Here is a 22423-nt window from a genome sequence, read left to right as displayed (position 1 = left end):
TGCTTTACCCTCCTGTATACTGGGAAAAATAATGCTTTTTTTAAGTGAGCTGAAGTTTTTGTATGTATATCACTCGTATTTTTGCATTTTTTAAGACTTCCATTCTGCAGATTTTGTAGCAAGGGCTATTTCAGTTATTCCCTTTTGAAATAGGAAAATTTTGGAAATTGGAAAGTTGGAAGGCAGACCCATCAATGTATATTTGGTATTGAATGAAAACATTTTGGTGGTCATCCCAAAAGTCTTCTTGTTTAGGTATTTCTGACACACTCTCCTAGCTAATAAGATTTCCTTTCTTCCACATATTTTATCATTAATGGCATCCAAAAAAATCCCTGTAGACCTTGTTTTCCCCAGTTAATATGAAATTTTAAAGTTCAATGCACTTAAAAGAAATAAAAACAATCCTGCTACACAAGTCCACATAAATCATTTAACACTCATTCGCCTTTTAAGAAATCACTGGTGAGTTCTCAGACCGAGCCTTTCAAAAGGGTTAAAACCATCAAGTAATCTTAGTGTATTCTTCAGCTTGAACTACAAAATTGCAAAAATCTTATTTCAGGGACCATTTCTTACCACCCTGCTGCTGCTGAGGCTGCTTTGGGGCTTGTTGGGTCACTGAAGCCTGTAGGACATAAAGGTACTTAGCAGGCATTCCCAAGTCAAGAAGTGTCGTGGGCCAACATGAGCCTGCCCAGCTCTGCTTACATTTCCTTTGATATTGCTTCAGTCTGACACATTGTTCTGGCTTCACTGTCCCAAGAAAGGTTGTACCAGGGGTATTATTAGCACAGGCTTCAGTGAGCTGGGTCTGTCTGGGTCACCCTGCCCACCTACTGCTCATCTGATTCATTAAATCAGAACACAGAAAGTAACTTTACTTGAAGGCCTTGCTATAAATTTTTTATCAGCCATAAGAACAAATCTATTGTCATTTTTACCATTCAAGCTTCCAGTTGACTTGGTAATTTGTGAAACAGATCTTATGAATTTTTCAAAATTCCTCACATTTCATGAAATTTGTGAGTATTTTGGTTACTAACAAAAAATATTAGTGTCTTTGCTCACTTGCTCTCTCCCTGATGCCTTGTTGTAAACACTCCAGAGGAACTATCTTAACTATACTTCACTAATTTAATGACATTAAAGGAGAAATGGCATTTTTCCTGCCAAATCGGACACCTCAGCACAACAGTAATATCAGAATCCGGCTTTTTAAAAGTCAGTATTTGATAGGATGTTTTCTTAAATATAGCCAGGTTGTCTTATAAGCAGTGTGTTGGCTGGGACAACCATTCCTCTGTGAAACCATTCTATTTGATTTTCTTTGATTAGAGAAAACAAAATGCAAGTGGTAGAAAACATATTGAAATCTTTAATAGGTCTTCTAAGTCCTATGTTCCTTTCTCATTTAGGATTAAGTACAGAGGTAAGAGACCTTTCTTTTGGGAGCCATTGGCTCTTAAAAAATAGCAACCTTACTGAGTTTGGCTTTTATAGAGAGAAGTAATTAAGCTTCATAGTCACCAGCTTTTGAAATTAAGAATATAAAACTCAGTTTCCTGAATACTAGTCTCTTTAAGATGCATTGATTTTGAAGCAAGTTAAGAGAAAGAAGAGAAATTGAAGATGGTCCTAGTCTTGAGTTTATTTTTTATTGCCATTGCCCCCAGAGAGAAAAGATGTTTTTTCCCATCCAAGACTAGAATCCCTGAGTAGAATTATAATTAGAATTTTGGGTTCCAGGCTAAGTATCATGAAATATATCCTTAAGATAGCTTTGTGGTTTATGACATGAAAATAATAAAGTAACAAATGAGGTTGAGGAAGAAGGGAAACTTTAGAACATAGATCTCAGTGGAGACCCTGGACCATTGTACTTTCCATATGGGAACTTAAAAGCTGCTTTGGGGATAAAATGGAGTTGGGTTGGGAAGTCCTCACCCAGATTGCCATCATTTGGGGGAAGAAAGTTGGTAGTTTCCTATTTTAAATAATTTAATTGCTTACTAGATGCTAAACTCAATAGTTTCTGTGCTGCTGAAGGAGTGTAAGTTTTGTAAATGTAAATGTAAATTTTAAACTAATTTAAAAGTATAAATTTTTTAAACCCTTATCTTCAATCTTAGAATCAATACTGTGTACTGGTTCTAAGGTAGAAGAGTGGTCAGGGCTAGGCAATGGGGGTTAAGTAACTTGCTCAGGGTCACACAGCTAGAGGCCAGATTTTAACCTAGGACCTCCCATCTCTAGGTCTGGCTCTCAATCCACTGAGCCACCTAACTGCCCCCAAAAGTATAAATTCTTTAAAAATAATTATTTAAAACTGTTGAATCTGTTAAAACCAGGGCCTAAGGGAAAAATGCTCATTGCTATACCCTAGTTATGGCTACCCCTTGTTAGGTTGTTACGAAAATGCTATATAAATGTGTGTATACTTGGATTTCAGTAATTTGACAGACCCTGTCATGATATTCTTGTGGCTCAGTTGGATAGATATGTGTTAAATGATAATACAGTTAGGAAGATTTGAAGTTGGTTGAACCACTAGACCCAAAGGTTATCAGTTCTAGGGCTTGAGTGAACAGGCATTTTTCAGCATCTTAAGATGTTAATTATGCAAATCATGCTGGTGACTTGATGGGAAGATATGGTCAGGAGGTATCCAGGATAGATGGGTACAAATTGGTTACGATCTTCACTGTGGAAGAGAAGAACCAGGTGGAGGAGATCAGCCACCCATTGGAATGATCTGGGTGATCTCTTTTTGGTCTCTGCTTATATGGAAGTCCTCACTGATAACATGCCACACCTACTCATCATACCCACCATTTTGATTCTTTGGAGATTATTCTATTCCATGGTTTTCAGCCATGTAACATCTCACAGATTATCAGGGTTCAAGGGATAGTAAAAGTACAACTTATTTTCCCAGAGGAATCTTGTCCAAACTTTCTCCTCTGCACCACTGGGCATAGCCCACTTTCCATGAGGTCTCTGGCTAAGATCATATGTACATGCATAAATATACATATATATACATAAGTGTGTGTGAGAGAGAGGCCAGGACTATTCCTAGGAAATATTTTAGCAGCTATTTGGAAAACAAATTGGGGGGAAAAAAAGTAGTAATATGTTGGGGCAGGGGGAAAGAAGGTTCTATTGGACTATTTTAGAGATAAATGATATTGAAAGTGTTTATTAAGGTCACCTTAAGGAGGAATTGGGAGAAGATTAAATTAAGATTTGCAGAGGTGACATTGACATAATTTAATAATTACTTGAATGTAAGTGGTGAGAGATAGAGAAGAATCTGTCCATTAGTCAGTGAACACTTATTACGTACTTAGCATAGATGTGTGCTTTAAGAATATTATCAAGGATAGAAATGGGGGGTGGGGGGGAAGGAGAGAGGGGCAGGCAGGCATTGAGAGCAAGGATGTTAATTAGTCAGCCATTGTAGTGGTCCAGGCAAGGGGTGAAAAGGTCCTGGACGAGGGTGGTTGTAGAAGGGAAAAGAGAAGGGTGAGAGAGATGCTGAAGAGATGAGATTCACAAGATTTTGCAGTAGCTGATTGGATCTGAAGGGTAAGGGAAAAGGGCAAGCCCTAGATAACTGTCAAAAATGAATATGTGGAGATGGAGAGAGGGTGAATAGTGGAGCTACAGACAGGAATGGAGATGTCATAAAGAAAAAGCTTACCAGAAGCTCAGGAGCTTGGAGCTTGGAGTGTATTGCACATAGGTGGAGATGTCATAGGGATCATCTCCACAGAGGCAGAAGTTGAAGCAATGGGGATGTAGAGCAAGAGTGTAGAGAGAGATGCAAAGAGGACCAAGAAGAGATCCTAGCCAAATCCTTACTTTCTATTTTAGAATAAATACTGTGTATTGATTCCAAGGCAGAAGAGTGGTAAGGCTAGGCAATGGGCCCCTTGTCCAGGATCACACAGCTAGAAAGGATCTGAGGCCATATTTGAACCCAGGACCTCTCATCTCTGGGCCTGGCTCTCAATCCATTGAGCCACCCAGCTGCCCTCTACATTGCCCTTAAGTCTGAGAGCAAGGGATGAAGTGGAGGAGTTCTTGATCACAGAGTATTTGAGTCATCAAGAATGTTGATTCATAGGTGTTACATTCTTGGAAAAGCTTATATCAAAATGTTGTAAATTGAAGCTGGTTTTCCAAAAGAAATAGCATTACAGTAGGGAAGAGGACAGTGTTCTGGAAGAAGGGCCTGATGCCCACCTTTTTATAGCCATGAATTAAAGACATTCTGTAGAGAAATGGGCTCTCTTATACTCTTAAGGGCACCTCTTCTCCTTCACTAGTTCAGAAATCTTTATTCTTGGTGTAAATGCCCCTTCCATCTATACTGTCTGAAGCCAGGCTAATAATAGTCAGCATTGACATAGGCCTTAAGGTTTGCAAAGCACTTTACAAAGAAGATCTCATTTGATCCTCACAACTCTCCTGGGAGGGAGGTGCTTTCATTTGGCCCATTTTACAGGTGAGGAAACTGAGGCAGACAACCATGAAAGGACTTGTCCAGGTCACATATCTTGTAAGTGGTTGAGTATATATCTGAATCTGTGTCTTTCTGATTCCAAGTCTAACATTTGATCTACTTCCTCCCTTCCCTAACTGCCTTAGGGAAAGTGGGCAGTTGTTGGGGCCAGAAAAACAAGCAAAGTCATCGCCACGTGATGACCAGACCGTGGGGTGATGAGCCTCTGAGTTGAGCCAGCCTGGTGCTCAGGCCCATAGTGGAAGCCCCTCACCCTCTCAGGAGGACCCTGGCCCCTAGGATGTGCTTCACAAAAGAGCCTTCAGAGGTCCAGGGTCCTTTCCACTTCCTCAGGCCATGGTCCTCAGTCAGTTCAGTGGGATGCCAGAGTAGTCACACAAGCTCATTATGCTTCCCTGCCACCTTTTTCTCCTTTTGAAACTCCCTGTTGGAAGCCCTCAGCCCTTACTGGACAAGTTGGTCTGTAACATGAAAACAAAAGGTCGTGATGGGCTTAAGCTGTTATGTCACCAGCACCAAGGCCTGTACTGGGAATGTGGGAGCCCACATGTAGTGTGAGCCTGCTTCATCATGTGGGGAAAAGGCAGGCTTCTGGATGGCTAAATTGAAAGGAAGGAAGCACTGGATCTGTAGAATCACATTTTTCTCTCACATTTTCATACTCTGTGTTGCTTCATAAAAGTGAATTTGCTGGGGTTTTTTTTCTGTCATTCCCACAGTAGAACATATTCTCAGGTAGTAGGAGCTGCCTTTTTGGTGTTTGTCTTCCTGCCCTACAAAAAGGTGCCTTTTACATAGTCAGTCCACAGGCACAGTCAACAAGCAACTGTTTAATAAGAGCTTATGGTGTGCTGGGCACTGTGCTAAGTCAGTGGTATTTGTGTGGTAAACTAAGTGTCTGGTGAATAGGACCAGCCACTTTGAAGGATATTTACACCTAAAGAGACTGGGGGAGCAGCTAAGTGACTCAGTGGAGAGAGTACCAGACCTGAAGATTGGTGATCCTGGGTTCAAATCTGGTCTTAGACACTTTCTAGCTATGTGACTCTGGACAAATCACTTACCCCATTGCCTATCCCTTGCCTTTCTGACAGAAAGCAAGGGTTTAAGAGAAAAACCTAAAACCATAAAGAGGCTGGCTTTTCCCTGTAAGAGGTTAAAAGGGGTTTTGGTTGGATGAATATTTAAAGGTTTGGTTGCCAGGGAATTGAATAATTATCAGTCCCCAATTAAAGAATAACTTCAAGTCAAAATGACTTTTATGGAAGTGTATTTACAATTGAGAAGAGGAAGATAAAATTAAGAAAATGAGAGAGAGTATAGGATAAGTAATGTAACACACTAAGTAATTTTCCCTGGCCTCCTTGTTCAACCCAGGCGGATCTAATTAATCTTCAGTCAGAGGAGACTCAGCCTTGAGCCTAAGGCCAGAGGGCCAGAAATGAATGAAACAGAAGCTTCAGTCACAGAATCTCTTTTGAAAGAGCAGTTTCAAAGAAAAAAAAAAAGCAAGAGCAGTTTCTTTAGAGAAGTCCAGGAAGATTTTGTCTTTACAATCACCATGTGTAGTTCTAAGGAAAAGCTTGAAGAACAGTCTCACCAGGGTCTCAGGGTCCCAAGTCCAGCACTCCTCCAAGTCCAAGTCACAAACAAGAAGAGCTCCTTCGAGTCTAAGACATGAACAAGAAGAGAGCTACAGGAAGTTGTCACTCTCTTTTAAAGGGGATTCTTTTGCATCACTTCCTGTTTCTTCCTCTTGGTTTACATGTCCAATCACAACAGACGCTTTTCTTAGGACTGCCCAGTAGGCAGTCAGTAAATTCTGATTATCACTCTCTCTAGCACACGTGGGTCACAGACCTCCCAACTTGTGAATTAAGTGGGGATGTTCTCACCTTTGGTGATTAAATCTAAAGATGGGCAGGGCAGATTTAATCTCAGTATCACATCCCAGACATACAGTGTGAGGACATCCTTTAAAGCAATCACACTCCTCAGAACATTTCTTTATATCTTGTTTTTTGTTACAGTTTAGTACCAGTTCATCAGCTAATCCAGAAAAGACATTTCATTGTTATTTCATCGTCTTAGACTCTGGAAACACTTTACCTTGGTCCCATGTTGTTTTCTCCCACCTGCCCTTTGCTCTGATCAGCTTTTAAAAAAAATGTTTTGAGGGTTCATTAGGCAGATTCCTCCTCTCCTTGATAGAGACCACAGTGTGCATGTGTGCATGTACATATAGATACCCAGAGGTATTACTGAAACAAAGTTCAAGAAACCTTTATTAAGTATCTCCCTGTGCCTAGTACTATAAAAATAGCTGGTCTTTACCTTCAAGGAAATTACATACTTGTACATGAATAAAGAAGTTAATACACGATAGCAGTGAAGAAAATGAAAACATGAACTCGGCGGGAGGAATAGATCAGAAAAGGTTTCTTGGAGGAAAGGTGCCCAACATGCAGAAAAGCAGATTGTGAGAGGCAGTGATAAACAGGGAGGGCATTCTAGGCATTGAGGGACATGTGGAAACGTAAGTTAGGAACACTGAGCTCAAAAGGAGCTGGCCAGTAGTCCAATGGAAGGCATGTAGGGCATTAATAGGAAGTAAGTCTGGAAATATAGTGAGAATGTGGAGGGGTTTGAATAGTAGACCTCTAAGGCATATTTGTACATACCCTAAAAACAATAGGGGGTCATTCCCTCATCCTCTGCAATGAACCTTTAGCCCAAGGGACCTTAAGAAGAGATACTGAAACTCAGAGCCAGAGGTAAGCTTTGGGGGAGGATATCAGGATGCATTATGACCAGTAGAAATTCATAAGTGTGCTGTAAGACTACTCTTAAGAGCCTCATGCATTTGGAATTGGCCAAGCATCAGAAACACAAATTACCAGCAGAATTAGAACTCAACGAATATTTATTTGTACTTTAAATGTATTCATTCTACTCAAATTCAATTGGAGAGCTTTGGAAAATAGGCCACTCCCTTGAATTCTGGTAGGTTAATTGTACATTCCTGGAAGGGTTAGGTAAGCTCAGTGGGAAGCCAGAGAGAGGTTCATATGTTGTTTTTCATGGGGATTTTTAGCTATCAAATGTAGCAGAAAAATACCTATTCAGCATTACTAGCAAAGACTAAAAGGCAAGAAAAGACACGGGCCACTCCAACATGGACACTTGCTGTTCTCAGCTTATACCCCTGATAGACTCTAATGGAAAGCTTTCAAGATAGTTTGCTAGAAATGTCTGTTTCCATTTTATTTATTCGAACTGGCTGGTTCCAGTGAACTGTGGTCCACTTCATGGGCAAGGCCTGTGCAGTAGTGTATTCCCTCTAAAAGCTTTAGTGCTGCCGTAGCCGTTTAGGGAGTAGCGTGTAAGCTTTGAGAAGTAGTAATTAAACAAGCTGGACATGGCCATGATCACCAAACAAAAGCCATCAGTGGACACGTGCAGCCACTTTAGGTAAACGGCTCCAGAGAGACTCTCTGGAGAATTACCCCTCTGGAGTCACCAGCCATAAAAGGAAGGATCTGACTAAGGCTCTCCCCTCACAGTTGCCATCCTGAGGAATAGCAGACTCCTTAAAAATCTGCACACACAGGCAGTTTTCTGGGGCCTTTCTCATAAGGTATCACCATATTTACACCTCTTTAAATATGGCTGTGTATACTCACATTCAGATCATTTGGTAATTGGGGTGATTTATAAAATACACTTTATAACAGAAACATACAGCTTCAAAGCTGGAAGAGACCCTAGCTCTAATGTGTTTGGTCCTATACTTGTTATAGGAGCAGGTGATTTGCAAGTTTTAATTGGCCATCCTGACATTTTTGACCTTTCCTATAATACTTGGACCTTCAGTTCAGTTTCTTGTACTAGTGGAATCTCCACCACATAGGTTGATAGGCAAAAAGAACCTTCCTGTGCAATCTGACTTCCTTTATTCCAAGTGGTGCCACGCATTTTGAATTACTTAGCAATATAAAGTAATTAATATGCAGAAATGGGATTTTGTTTGTGCAAATCTTGGATTTTATTTGAATTCTGAATATTCCACTACTTTATTCACAGTATACAGAAATGAATTTTGATTCCTTTAGATTGGTTCAGAATGAGACTATTACTGAGAGATCTAATGAGAGATGCACTTGATTATTTTCATAGTGTAAAAGGGGAAGCTAATGGGAACTTTTGACATGACTGTCACATGGTGGTTCAAGAGATGTTCTGAAACTGAGCTTAAACATTTCTGGTTTAAAACTCTCAGGCAGGTGATCTATGCTTGTATTTGATGTTTAGACATGTTTTACTGAGTGGTGCACCTATTTACTGAAGGAGAAAATGATGGCTTAGTGTTTTTAAGACTTTTTTTGTAGAAAAAGTCATTTATTTTTGTCTTTTATTCCCTTCCAAACAAATAAACAGAAGCTAAACTCACAAGCACAAATTTTGAGAATCTGAGAAATGTTGCTTTATAGTGGCAATGATGGAAATAAAGCATGTTGCTCTATCAACTCTAAAGGCCTGTCACAAACAGGATTTAGATATAAAGTTTTAAAGTCATGTCAGGCCCACCCTTTAAATAAACCTTATTGCAGTTTATCATCATAAAGTGAGTTACAAAGAACTTGTTTCTTTTATAATTAGAAATATCAGTGGAAAGCATCCCTGCTTCCTTATTAATAGGTAATCTTTAATGCATTAAATGCAAACACTGTCAGAGCATAAACCATCTGTTAAAAGAAAAACATGTCAGTGGATTTGGCTAACAGTCTCTTGCAATCAAAGTTTTTCTTTTATCTTAGTTAAGTTTTCCAGATAATGGTTTTGAAATGAACTCAGCAAAGTGTCTTTTTAAATTGTATGGTAAAGGGGGCAGCTAGGTAGCTCAGTGGATTGACAACCAGGCCTAGAGATGGGAGGTCCTGGGTTCAAATCTGGCCTCAGAGAGCTGTGTGACCCTGGGTAAGTCACTTAACCCCCATTGCTGAGCCTTTACCACTCTTGTGTCTTGGAACCAATACATAGTATTGATTCTAAATTGGAAGGTAAGGGTTGTTTAAAAAACAAACAAACAACTGTGTATAGTAGGGCAGCCACTGGAGCAGCCCAGAAGATCTGATTCCTTGTCAGTGAGCCTTTCTAACTATTATTTTTATTTTTCCTCTTAAGAGAAGAATGTTAGAAATTCCCAGTAGAACCTGACCTCTTCCATTTCTTTTCATTTTTGTTCATGATTTCAGATTTCTACATAGACCAGCATTTTGATGAGGAAAATTCTCCTACCTTGATGATCACCTGTAGCTTATGCAGGGACCCCTACCCCAAACCAACTCACTTTAGTCTGTAGGCACTGACTAATAAACTAAGAAAATATATACATGTATGTATGTGCACAAATGTGACCAAATACTCTTCCTGATAGAAGATTTGACTACAAACACTTTGAAAGAGTACTAAAAAACAACCTTAGTGATTTAGTGTTTGATAGACCCAAAGATCCAAGCTTTTGGGACAAGAACTCACTACTTGAGAAAATTTACTGGGAAAACTGGAAAGCAGTTTGACAGAAACAAAGAATATCATATTTAAAATATCTGTTAAGTACTAGATAGTTTGGGAGGAAGGGTACTAGCAGCTGTGAAAGGGGTTGGATGAGGAAAAGCTTCAGGCAAAAGATGATGAATGACTTGTGTTTTTAAAAAAAGAGGCAATGGTAAAAAGGGAGTGCATTCCAGGAATGGGGAACAATTGGTGCAAATGTAGAGAGATGGGAGGCAGACTGCAATAAAAGGGGAACAGAGAGAAGGCCCTCAGGGTAGTTGGACCACCAAGCAAGGGAGGGGGAACAATGTCCAACAAAGCTTGAGAGCTAGGTTGTGGCAAGATCATGAAGGGCGTTACAAGCCAAATGGATGAGTTCTCTTTGGTCTAAGAGACCAGAGAAAGCCCCTGGCATTGAATAAGGAAGTCCCTTAAGGGGGTCCTTTGACCTCAACATGTCTCATGAGCTGGAGTGGTAAGAGACTTGAGGCAGAGTGCAATTAGACTTAGAAAGCCATCTAGGCAAGAATGAATGAGGGTATAAACTAACATGGTAACTGTGAATAATGAGGAGCCACATAGATGTCAAAGGAGAAATGTACGGTTTGACAACTCAGCCCCCAACTAAGCAATGGTCAAAGGCAACCCTTTTTTAAATTTAAATTTATTTGTTTGTTTGTTTAGGGGTTTTTTCCATGGTTACATGATTTATGTTCTTTCCTTCCCCTTCTCCCTTCCCTTTCCCCTTCCAGAGCCACTGAGCAATTCCACTGAGTTTTATGTGTATCATTGTTCAAAACCAATTTCCATGTTATTAATATTTACAATAGAGTCATCATTTAAAGTCAACATCCCCAATCTTATCCTCATTGAACCACGTGATTGATCATGTTTTTCTTCTGCGTTTCTGCTCCCACAGTTCTTTCTCATAAGTCCCTCAGAATAGTTCTGGGTCACTGCATTGCTGCTCATAGCAAAGTCAGTTACATTCGATTGTGCTACAATGTATCCGTCTCTGTGTACAATGTTCTCCTGGTTCTGCTCATTTCACTCTGCATCAGTTCCTGGAGGTCTTTCCAGTTCACATGGAATTCCTCCAGATCATCATTCCTTTCAGCATAATTGTATTCTATCACCAATACCACAATGTGTTCAGCCATTCCCCAATCGAAAGGCATCCCCTCATTTTCCAGTTTTTTTCCACCACAAAGAGCGTGGCTATACATATTTTCGTACAAGTATTTTTCCTTATTATCTCTTTGGGGTACAAATCTAGCAGTGGTGTGACTGGATCAAAGGGCAGGCATTCTTTTAAACTCCTTTGCGCATAGTTCCAAATTGCAAAGGCAACTCTTGAATAGGCAGCTCTCAGAGGAAGAAATCCAATCTATTTACAGCCACAATGAAAAAAATTTATTAGAGAAATGCAAATGAAAACAACTCTGAGTTACCACCTCACACTTAGCAGGTTGGCTAATATGACTGCAAAGTAATAAATGTTGGAGGGGATTTGGTAAAATTGAGACATTAATGCATTGCTGGTGGAGTTGTGAATTGATCCAACCATTCTGGAAGGCAATTTGGAATTATGCCCAAAGAGAGGGAGGAGAGATATAATGTATTATTGAGGGAATTGTAGTGTCCAGCTGAGTTAGGTAGTACTTCAAGGTTTACAAAGCACTACATAGCCATTATCTCATTTGATCCTCACAATCACCCTGAATGATAATTCGTTCAGATATTGTTCTGCCCATTTTACAGACCAAGAAACTGAGGCTCAGAGAAGCTAAGTCATTTGCCCAAAGTATTCAATCCAGGTCTTTGCCAATCTGGTGCTCTCTCTGTACTCAGTGCCGTCTCTATTATTGAACATCCAAAAGTTAGAGGCACTCAGGGACACTTTTAAATTTATTATAAAGAATAATATATTTTGAGGTGGAAAGGCCATCTTCTATTTGTTAAGTGAGGAAACTGAGGCACAAGATGTTTAAGTATCATACAAAGGGTCATAGACATAGGATACTTTGCTTTTATTTAGGATGAAAAACAACTTGGGGAAAATACTTCCTTTGCTTTGTTTCAGTAATTACTTTTGTTGAAAGTCTCTACTGAGTCCAAAAGAAAAGCTTCCTGGAGGCAAGGGGACGTGTAGAATGTTTTGGAAATCTTGCTGTCAACAGAAATAAAAAAAGATTTGTGCTTAAAGAGAATTAAGCTCCAATTCCAGAGCATTGTAGGCCTGTTCTTGCCAAAAGTATTACTCTATCAGCCTAGTCAAGGAGGAGATGAATATAGATGTAGTTGGCAAAGGAGGGCAGTGGGTAATAGAAATGGGCAGCCAGTAATTGGAGTGAAAAAACTGCAGGAGATGTGAGATTATTTCTACCAAAGAATAGCCACAACCTTGCTCCCTCCCTGCTTGCAGCCTCACTTTTGTCACCTTCACTTCTGTACTTTGCCATCAAAGATGAGAAGCATAGATTTTTTTAAAATGATGAAATAAGTGATTCATAGCAGCACTCAGTCTTGTGAAAACAGATTTTGGCAAAAAAGGAGCAGAACTGAAGGCAGAGGAGATCTGTGAACTCTTAGCCTCTTTATCTACCAGAAGGTGAGCCCACTTTGTTGTTAAAAATCCTTACCAACCCCTGGATATTTTGTCTACCAATTTCATTGTGTTGCCCCCCCATTTTATTTGGGGCACACATATTTGTCCATGAAAAAGGAACTTCCCACTCTAGGACTCTGGGATTCTACATAGGATTTCTTTTCTTTTGGCCAAATCACATTTAAGGAACTGAAAAAAGAGTGTTCTCAGATGATGTTTATTCTCTTTTCACTTCCTGATTTTTGTCTCTTTTGTGATGAAAGGCTTGGGGTAATAAGGCCCCCATTGATAGAATTTCTTTGAACTAAGGACTGTAATCTGCCCAAGTTTCTTATCTGTGGTGGCTGGCAGCTGATTGTCAGCAAAGACATACCATAACCTGTTCAGGCAGAGCAGATGTGCTTCCCAGAGCTAGCCAGCCCTGCTAATTCTGCTGGCCTCTACTCAGGGGAAAATGTTGCCCTGTCGTGTTTATTTTTTAGTACTGTGTAGCTTAAAAGAAAGAGTTTATGAATGACAGAATATGGTAGGAGGGACAAAAGAGGTTGGAACATCTATTGGAGTTTGTCAGTGGTGAATAATAGCCAGCTAGTAGGGAAGGTTTCATATTCTTACAAATTAGGCTTTGCTAAAAGACTAAATATTTGAATGTAGGAATATACTTTATACCAAAGTCTATGCAGAATAAACACAAAATAATTTGGGAGAGAGGCACTAAGGAGCACCTGGAGAGATCAGGGAAGACCTTACGCATTAGATGCTGTTCAGTTGAGGTTCTAATTTCCAGAGTGGGTAGTAAAGAGGGAGAGCATCACAGACCTGGGAGATGCTCAGTACACAAAAAGAGAGATGGTCTGGAAGACTCTTATTTGCTAGACATGTAAACCTGGACAAGCTACTTACTTTGATTTCCTCATCTGTAAAATGCGAATAATAGTTGCATTATCTTCATCATATGATTATTGTAAATATCTTGGTAACAAATACAAACAAATATCAGTCATTGCCATTATTATTCCCAGATATATTTTTAGTAGCACCATCATTTATTCAGTATCAGCAGAGTATTACCTATAAGTACATTTTCTGGATAACTAAGATTTCCCTCTTTAAGTTCCAAAACTTTCCCTTTTTACAAGAGGTTGGGCTCTTTCTTGTTCCTCAGAGGGAGCTTTCTCCAACCACTTGTTGATTTGGTTCATTGATTCATCCATTCAGACACTTGATGCTTATTATTATCTTTATGGCTCTGTATTGGTTGTTATCGTGAAAGAGAAAGGAGAGGAAAGGTAGGAGGGAGAGAATTCACTACTAAAAATAAAATACAATCGAATTTTTAAAAAGTAGCCAAGTCTTAAAGGATGCTAAGGGTACTAAGAGGACAGAAGGGAAGTGGGGAATTCATCCAAGGTCTACTGTATGGGCTGGGCTATTCAGTCCCAGGATGTAAAATGTTAAATTGTGAGCAGTTTGACTGGACCATGGCATACATGAAGGAAAGTCATAAGAACCCTGGAAAAGGAAACTAGAGTCAGGCTAGAAAGAATTTTCAATGCCAAGGTAAGGGTTTTGTATTTTGTCCTCCAGGGAGCCATTAAAAAGTTTTGAGTACAGAACTGATTAAGTCAACCTGTATTTTAAGAATATTAATTTGGCAGCTATGTGGAAGGTGAATTAGAAAGAAGAGACAAGATCCAAATAGATGTTAGGAATCCAATGCAATAATCTAGCCAATGAATAATGATGGCCTGGATTATGAGAGCTTCTGTGGAGATGTGAGGGTAGAATGGATAAGGCTTAGCAAGTAGACAGTTCCTAGTCTTAATTTTAGGCATCTTTCTCCCCTAATGGGACTTGATACAGAATAGAAGGTATTCTTGTTATATTTAGAGCAACAGAAAGTTAGAGATGGTGTTATTGCTAGTGAGTCATTTTTCAGTCTTGGAGGTTTTCTTGGGAAAGATACTATAGTGGTTTTCTATTTCCTTCTCCAGCTCATTTTACAGAGAAGGAAATTGAGGCAAACATAGTTATGAGACTTTCCCAGGGCCACACAGCTAGTAAGTTATTTGAGATTTGAACTAAGGTATTCCTGACTCCTGGCCCTATGTTTTATGCACTAAGCCACCTAGCTGCCTCCTAAGAGATGATAGTGGCCTTAGAAATGATCTTAGTCCAGTCCCTCTTTTTGTAAATGAAAAAGCTGAAGTCCAGAGATGTTTTAACTTGCTAGAAGTCACACAGTTGGTTGTGGTAGAGCTGTACTGAGACTTCAGGTTTCTTGATTCCTAGGCCAGTATTCTTTATACGATAGCACTATAGAAATTGCTCTCATTCAAATTTTAAGGACATTGTGCATAATCAAAAGCAAGAATTTAACTGTTTTTGAAAACTAAACTTCATTTTACTTGTGTGGCCCTTGTTTCCTCCCAGCCCCCAGCCAGTAATTCTTAATAAAGAAAAAGTGCTCCATTATTAATGTAGCAGAATGAATTTAAGCCAGCAGAGGTATCAAATTCATAACATGTGGCCTGGGCAACACTCTCAAGTGGGACCAAAAACCAAATGAAAATGTAATTCAGAAATACTAACAAAATAAATAAAAATACAGTAGTTTTCTCAGCCAATATGTAACCCACAGGGATCCTTATATATGGTTCAGTGATCTTATTTCTTTTTGAGTTTGATGCCACTGCTCTACAGTATTTCAGCCTGGTTTGTACTGTTATACAATAGCCACTATGATTCATCCAAGTAACTCATTGGATTATTGTCAAGCCCCCACTGTTTTTATGACTCTTTTACTGACTCTTCATAAACCGATTTTGTAAAATGTCATTTATAGGAGCAGAGGCATTAGAATGGGTTGATCTCGAAAGCATGTAGAGAATAAGTAGCAAAGCCAAGATCCAAGCCTAGGTCCTTTGGCATCCACTCCATTGCTACAGTCAGCAGAGGTCTCCTCTTCTGATCCAAGGCACTAAGACACATAGCACTGCCTCTGACTTCTAGTAGTCACACATGGACATCTCTGGCACAAATCATCTCCATTCATTTCTCAGGTGATTAGATAAACTCTTCTTTCCAGAGCTGGGATAGACCTTGTAGACAATGAATTTGAAATCATTTTCTGACTAGGAAATACTCAGAATTCAGTCTTGTTTAGTATAATTTGTTTCTATTAGAATGTAAATTCTTTGAGGGCAAGGTCTTGCTTTTTGTTTTGTATTTTCAGCGCTTAACATAGTTCCTAATATTTGAAAGCACTCAAATTTGATTAGTTAATTCTTAATAATAATTATTATTATAGCTGAAACATATATACTATTTTAAGGTTTACAAAGCATTTATACATATGTGTGTGTAGACATACACACAACCCTTATCTGAGCCTCACAATAACGCTATGAAGTAATTAGTGGAAATATTACTGTTCCCATTTTGCAGATGTGGAAACCAAGTCTCAAAGATACTTCATGACTTGCCTAGAGTCACCCAGCTAATAAAAGACTTCCAAGAGCACCATTCTTCTCCATATGCTGTACTATCTCCCTTTGTTTAGGACCTAAGAGCCCAGCAGATAGGCAGACGAGAAAGAAAGGTCGATAATCATTCTTTTTTCGTTTGCACTTGACCTGTGATTAAATTGTTGTAAAGAATTCCCTTATAAGGGGGGGCCCCCTCTCCTTATCTCTGAGGCCGACTTGCTGGCTAGTTACTCTTCTTGGCTGTCTGATGAGTCTATTGACCTCCAAAGACTAGTCATTGAACAAGACAGTAATTAGAAAAGGGCATTTTAATGTGCTATTGTTAGCCTTTCTTTGCAAATCTGTCTCAGTTCCAAAGGACTCATAATGAAACCTGCTTGCCACGTTCATAGAAAGAGCTGATGGACTCATTGTAGGTTAAAGCATAGATTTCTTTTGGACGTGGCTGATGTGGGAATTTGTTTTGTCTTACTCTACATATTTGTAACCGTCACTTTGCCTGTGGATTAGAGGAGGGGGAGGAAGAAAGGAGAAAATTTGGAACTAAAAATAAAATAAAATTGAACTAAATTAAAATTAAATTACAAGTCAAATTAAAAACTGGTTAAGGATTTTAAAAGAATGATATCAATTTAAATATTTTAGTAAAATTTGTGGAAATATGAAGGTATAGATATACAAATGTAGAATTACATTTTCTAATTCACATACATGAATATTTTTATGCTTGGGATATTTAAAACATCTTTAATTTGTTGTATTTTTTCTGTGTTTCGTATGATCTGATAGGAAGGAATGATAATAGAACAGTTTGTTATACTATAGACAATAGTATTAATTGTATTTATATAATATCAGCATCTAATAACATCATAAACAAAATTCTAAAAACTCTTTACATCTTTGAGATGTTTGTGTGTGCTAATTGAATTAGAAGCATTTATGGGGCAGCAAGGATCTTCCTGAGTTAAAATCTGGCCTCAGATACTTACTAGCTTTGTGACTCTGGGCAAGTCACTTAACCTTTGCCTCTATTTCCTCATCTGTAAAATGAGCTGGAGAAGGAAGTGGCAGACCACTCCATTGTATCTCCCAAGAGAACTCCAAATGGGGTCATGGAGAGTTGTACATGATTGAAAAACTACTCAACAACAAAAATCAAATATTAATATTTTCTAATGGAAAGTATTCACTCTAGGCAGATCTCTAAGAGAGAGACATTCTCTCTTAACAAGGTTGGTCAGGTGTTTCTTTGAACCAAAAAGTTATAAAGATATAATATGTTAAGACTAGATTAGCCAAATTACCTCTCTATTATTCAGTTCACCAAATATTTATTGAGCAACTACTATGTGCAAGGTACTTCCTGGATCTCTGAAGCATGTTTTGTCAGTTCTCTGTTCACTGTGTTAACAACCTAGGATGTTTCTTTTCTTTTTGGTTGTACAGTACAGAGATTTCACATTTTCAAGTTATCTGAACCTTCTGATTTTTCTTTCTTCATCTTGATAGCTTTGATTGGCAGTAGCCAAAGAAAGGGAGAATGGTTAGATTTCAGATCAGAATGCTTTTCTGTCTTTTGAAATCTGCAAAGCATCAGAGAGGAAGGTGATGAAAACCAGAGGTAGAAGTGAGGTTTAGGATGGTCTGTGGGTTTTGATGTTTGAACCATCTTGCTTTCTGTTTACATGAGAAATGTGGGAGTGAACAACAGTTTGGGTCCAAGATAGCCACATTCAAAGTCAGAGAGATCTCGAAAGATAAGAATTCTCACTAGGACTTCCAATACAAAAATCTGATAAAAGTTACTGTTATTGACCTAGTGAAGAATCGGTCTTTCTGATTCAGTAAACATGTGATGGATCTTCTGTGGCCTCTACTCTCCAGAGTCCAAAAACTCTGAAGTCTTTGTTAATGAGGTATACAACAGTGAGGGTGAAAAGGAGCAGTTGTGAGGTGCAGGCTGGGAGAGGCTTGAGAGGTTAACTGTCCAACTCTCACAATTTGCACGTAAAATCTGAGGCCCTGGTTAGAGAAATCACTTACTCAGGGTGTAAGTGGCAGAAACAGGGTTTGAATCCAATGCTCTTTTCACTACACCAAGGCAATCCTCCCTGTGGATCCCCAAGTTTCCTTAACTGAAAAAGAAGTTAGTTCAGAATGATTGCAAGTGAACTTCAATAAGAGTCTTGCTCCTTTTTGTTTTTTTAATACAAGGGTGAAGATAAAACAGGGCTTTGGTAAAGCATGGAGAAGAGCCCTGGTCCTGGGTTTGACAGACATTGGTTTGGATGTTGGATGACTCTGCTTTTCACTGTTGTGTGGCCTTAAACAAATTGCCCATGTCTCTGGACCTCTGGGTCTGTGGAATTATCCACTCGCTGCATTGGATTGTTCCCAAGATCTCTTCAACTCTAGAGCCTAGAAATCTTACTTAATTGGACAAATTGTAGGGAAATCCATGCTGAATGAGAGTAGCTTTGCTTTTCAAAAGCTGTTTTATTTTCAAGAAGATGCAATAACTTGAACAAAGTATTCTTTTGGACTGCTTTTAATGGAATGAGAATGTAAAACTATTTGTTTTGGAATGGGAGCTTCTAAAGTGCTACCAAATGCTGGGAGATTAATTGTTCTTTTAAATGGTTTCAGCACAGAAGAAAAACAACTACTTGATCACATGGGTTGATGGGGATATGATTGGGGATGCAGACTCTAAATGATCACCCTAATGCAAATATTAATAATGTGGAAATAGGTCTTGATCAATGACACATGTAAAACCCAGTGGAATTGCTCGTTGGCTATGGGAGGGGGGTAAGAAAAGGGGAGGGAAAGAATACGAATCATGTAACCATGGGAAAATATTCTAAATTAACCAATTAAATAAAATTTTTCAAATAAAAAAACATTTTTTTTCAGTTAATTAGCTTTCACTTTTTATTTGATTAGCTGACCCATGATCATTTATTTATAAAAGTAAATTTGAGACCCAGTTCAGTTCAGTTCAACCAACATTGATGAACTTTGATTGTAGGAGGCAATCTGGGACATTCAGAAGAGCTCTGTCCTTGGAGTCACAAGACTCAAGTTCAGATTCCAGCTCTGATCATTCCTGTCTGTGGGACCATGAGCAAGTTACTGAACAGCGCTGGGCCTCAATTTTTTCATCTGTTAAATGAGAAACTGGATTTAGGTGAAGATGAAAACCAACACAGTCTTTGCTCTCATAGAACTCACAGCCTATGTGAATGGGTATAGGGAACCAAGGTAGAATATCTCAGGGCAAAGGAAAGATTCAGATGAAGTGCTCTGAAGAAATTCATCCAAAGGGCTCCTGATTTGGACCTTGAGGAGGCAAAAGGATTTTTCTCAAGCAGAAATGAGAAAGGTGTACATCATGAGGAAGTGGGCTACCCACATGCAGAAAGGCAAGAGAGTTCATGATCAAACTTGTCTTAGGAATTGCAATTTAGCAGTTTTTGTAAGTTGGTTCAGAAGAAGAGAAGCCTGGAGGCAGAGAGACCAATGAAGAAGCTATTTCAGTGGACCCAGCAAGAGGAGGTACAGGCCTGCACCCAAGGAGTGGCTGTGAATAGAGAGAATGGAACTAGAGTGAGCAACTTGTAGAAGTTGGATCTGGAAAGATAGTGATGCCCTTTAAAGAAGAAGATAAGGGACAGGATAAAGACAATGAATTTGTTTTTGGACACACTGAATTAAAGATGAGTCCAGAATAGGTGACAGGGAACTAGACTGGGGGTGGGTGGCTGGGTAATTAACCCAGTTCTCATGCTGCCTCTTCCATGAAGCCTTCTGGTTTCCTCCCTGCCCCACATCAGTGGTGAGGATTGTGCAAATCTGGGTGTTTCATCCCCTGAAGGGCCCTATGAGAGCAGAGCCTGACCCATAGCAAGACTATATCAATATGAATGCTTATTCCCTTTCCTATCATAGCAGCCAACATTTCTGTAATGATGGAAGGTTTGCAGGATGCTCTTACATACATTGTTCTCATAATGCAGATCTATCCCATTTTATAGATGAAAGAGCCAAGGTTCAGAGAGGTGAGGGGTTCCCTGGCTCCAGGCCTAGGACTCTTTCCCTAGAAAACCGAACATCATCTTGGAACAGGAATTAATTAACTGGACCTGCTTATAATTTAGAATGGGTTTTATACCTTACTGAGAAGCCTTTTTCATCTTCATTTTACCAGTATTTCATGGATACTCATGGGTATGTGGTTGATTGGGATTTTAAATCCCTATTTTGGTTTACATGAAATGAAACCATGTATTAGAGAAAAGTGAGGCATATTTACTTATGGCCCCAAGTTATTCTGTGCTGTTTGAAATGCCACTTTAAATGATTGTTTTCTCTATTTAAAAAGTCTGAACCTTTGGGTTCAGTTCGAAAATTTGGCAAAACTGTATAACTTAGAGACCTGTCACTTAGTGTTTTGGTTAATCTTTTGGAGACGGTTTTTACAAAAGACACAACAAATCTGATTGAGTTTTGTTTCTGTTTTCTGTTTTAAGCCTGGCCACAATCCTGGCTCTGGTCAGATGATCAGAAATAGCCCTCTCACCACACCATGGTGGCACTTTGGAACCTCATGCTTAAGCCCCAGTATTTCCGGTTTCAGGCAGCCTAGTAACTCAGCCTCCTCTGCCTCCCAGGAGTGCAGAGCACCAGGCCAACCACAAAATTAAGCACACAGGTTACTTAACCTTTCAAGAATGAAGCCCCTTCTCTTTCAAGTTCATCTGAGTCATACTCTGGTTCATCTTGGGAAGCCTTGGGTCATGCACGAGTCCACTAAATGGGCAGGAATTAAGTTAAACCATTTCAACAAAAAAGCCATCTGCCACAGTCCTGCAGGCATCCTTGACCCAGATGGGGAGAAATGAGAGTTGTATTCAGGCTAAGAGCTCCCCTTTTCTAAAACAAGCATGGTATATGTCATCCTGAGAAGAGAACTAGGCCCATGGTTCAGGTCAGTAAAGATTGGTTGACCAATGACTAGATTTAAGCAGTGCTATACACAAAAATTGCATTTTCATTTTGGATTTCATTCTCTGAAGAAATCCCCTTGAAAGCTAATGGACTTTTTCCTTTAGTTGCTTAGCTTGATATAATGAAACCTTAATCTCTACATCTGGATTGCCTTCCTACATGTCCTTTTAAAGCCCATCTGCTCTAATGCTGCCTTTTTCAGAAAGCCTTCCCTATTTCCTCCCTGTCAGTGATGGGTGTTGTTAATAATTAGGGAGGGCACCAGGGGGAAGATAGGGAGGTCTCATCCCCTCTGGGGCACTGTGAGAGCAGCTTCTAGCCCTTAGCTGGACCCTGGCCAGACCTTTGAGCTGGCACTTACTCAGTTATGATTGACTTTTTATTCAGTAGAAATTAGTGATGCTGCCTTGCCTATTTTGGGGTGTCGTTTCAATAGTTTGGGATGGCTTACATCCATAGAGTTGATGGTGACTGGGGTGGGGGTGACTTTATTTCTTAGAGTAGCTATGGTTTCACTTATAAAATATGAATTTCACATTTGTACCCCTAAATCCTAGTGCCTCTTGATAACATGAATTGAACTTATGGCTGCGATGTTGTGGGTGGAAATGTTGAATTGGTTTCCCTAGTTTACTAGAACTTTTCCAAATAAATCTCCCTAGAATGATAAGCCTTTTTAAATGCAAAGGATTTTGTGCCAGGCATCTCAGGGATATTTACCCATCACAGAGGACTTCTACAGCCAGGAAGCTGTTAGGTTCTTTAACATGTAGAACTTTGTAATGACTAAATGGAATACATATAATTTGTAATGGCAGATTTTAAAGAGGATATATAAGTGGCATAATGAAATCATAAGATCTCGTATTGAAGATAGTTAAAATTGAATGAAACATAAGGCTTATCGTTAGAAATATTAACTGGCTTGAGAAGTCAAATAGATTCTTTTTTCATAAGCAGGTCACTTAAGCCCTGATACTGTGGTTTACTTACATGGGCTTCTTGGAAGGGAGGTGATAGGAACAGGTAAGTAAAGTCTTGTAGAGATGGAAATAGAGACTGACCCTAGGATTTCATTGGTAGAAGGAACTCTCAGATGAGGAAATTCCCCCCATTAAAGCTGGATGGCACCGTCTCTGCAACCTCTTATCTTAGAGAGCTGCCTAAAGTACTGAGAAGTTAAGATTGGCCTAGCATCAAACAGCCACAATGTGTCCAAGGTGGCCC

The 22423-nt window shown here is 39.3% G+C and overlaps 1 protein-coding gene across 1 annotated transcript in view; it reads left to right on the top strand.

Annotated features, from left to right (window-relative positions):
• Positions 1–22423, top strand: part of RPAP2 (RNA polymerase II associated protein 2) — a 72953-nt gene that overhangs the window by 33662 nt on the left and 16868 nt on the right. The window lies entirely within an intron of this gene.

The sequence above is a fragment of the Gracilinanus agilis genome, chromosome 4 (genome assembly GCF_016433145.1).
Source record: "Gracilinanus agilis isolate LMUSP501 chromosome 4, AgileGrace, whole genome shotgun sequence".
NCBI lineage: Eukaryota > Metazoa > Chordata > Mammalia > Didelphimorphia > Didelphidae > Gracilinanus > Gracilinanus agilis.
Note: the sequence above shows the minus strand (reverse complement) of the source record. Positions and strands in the feature narration are given on the sequence as shown.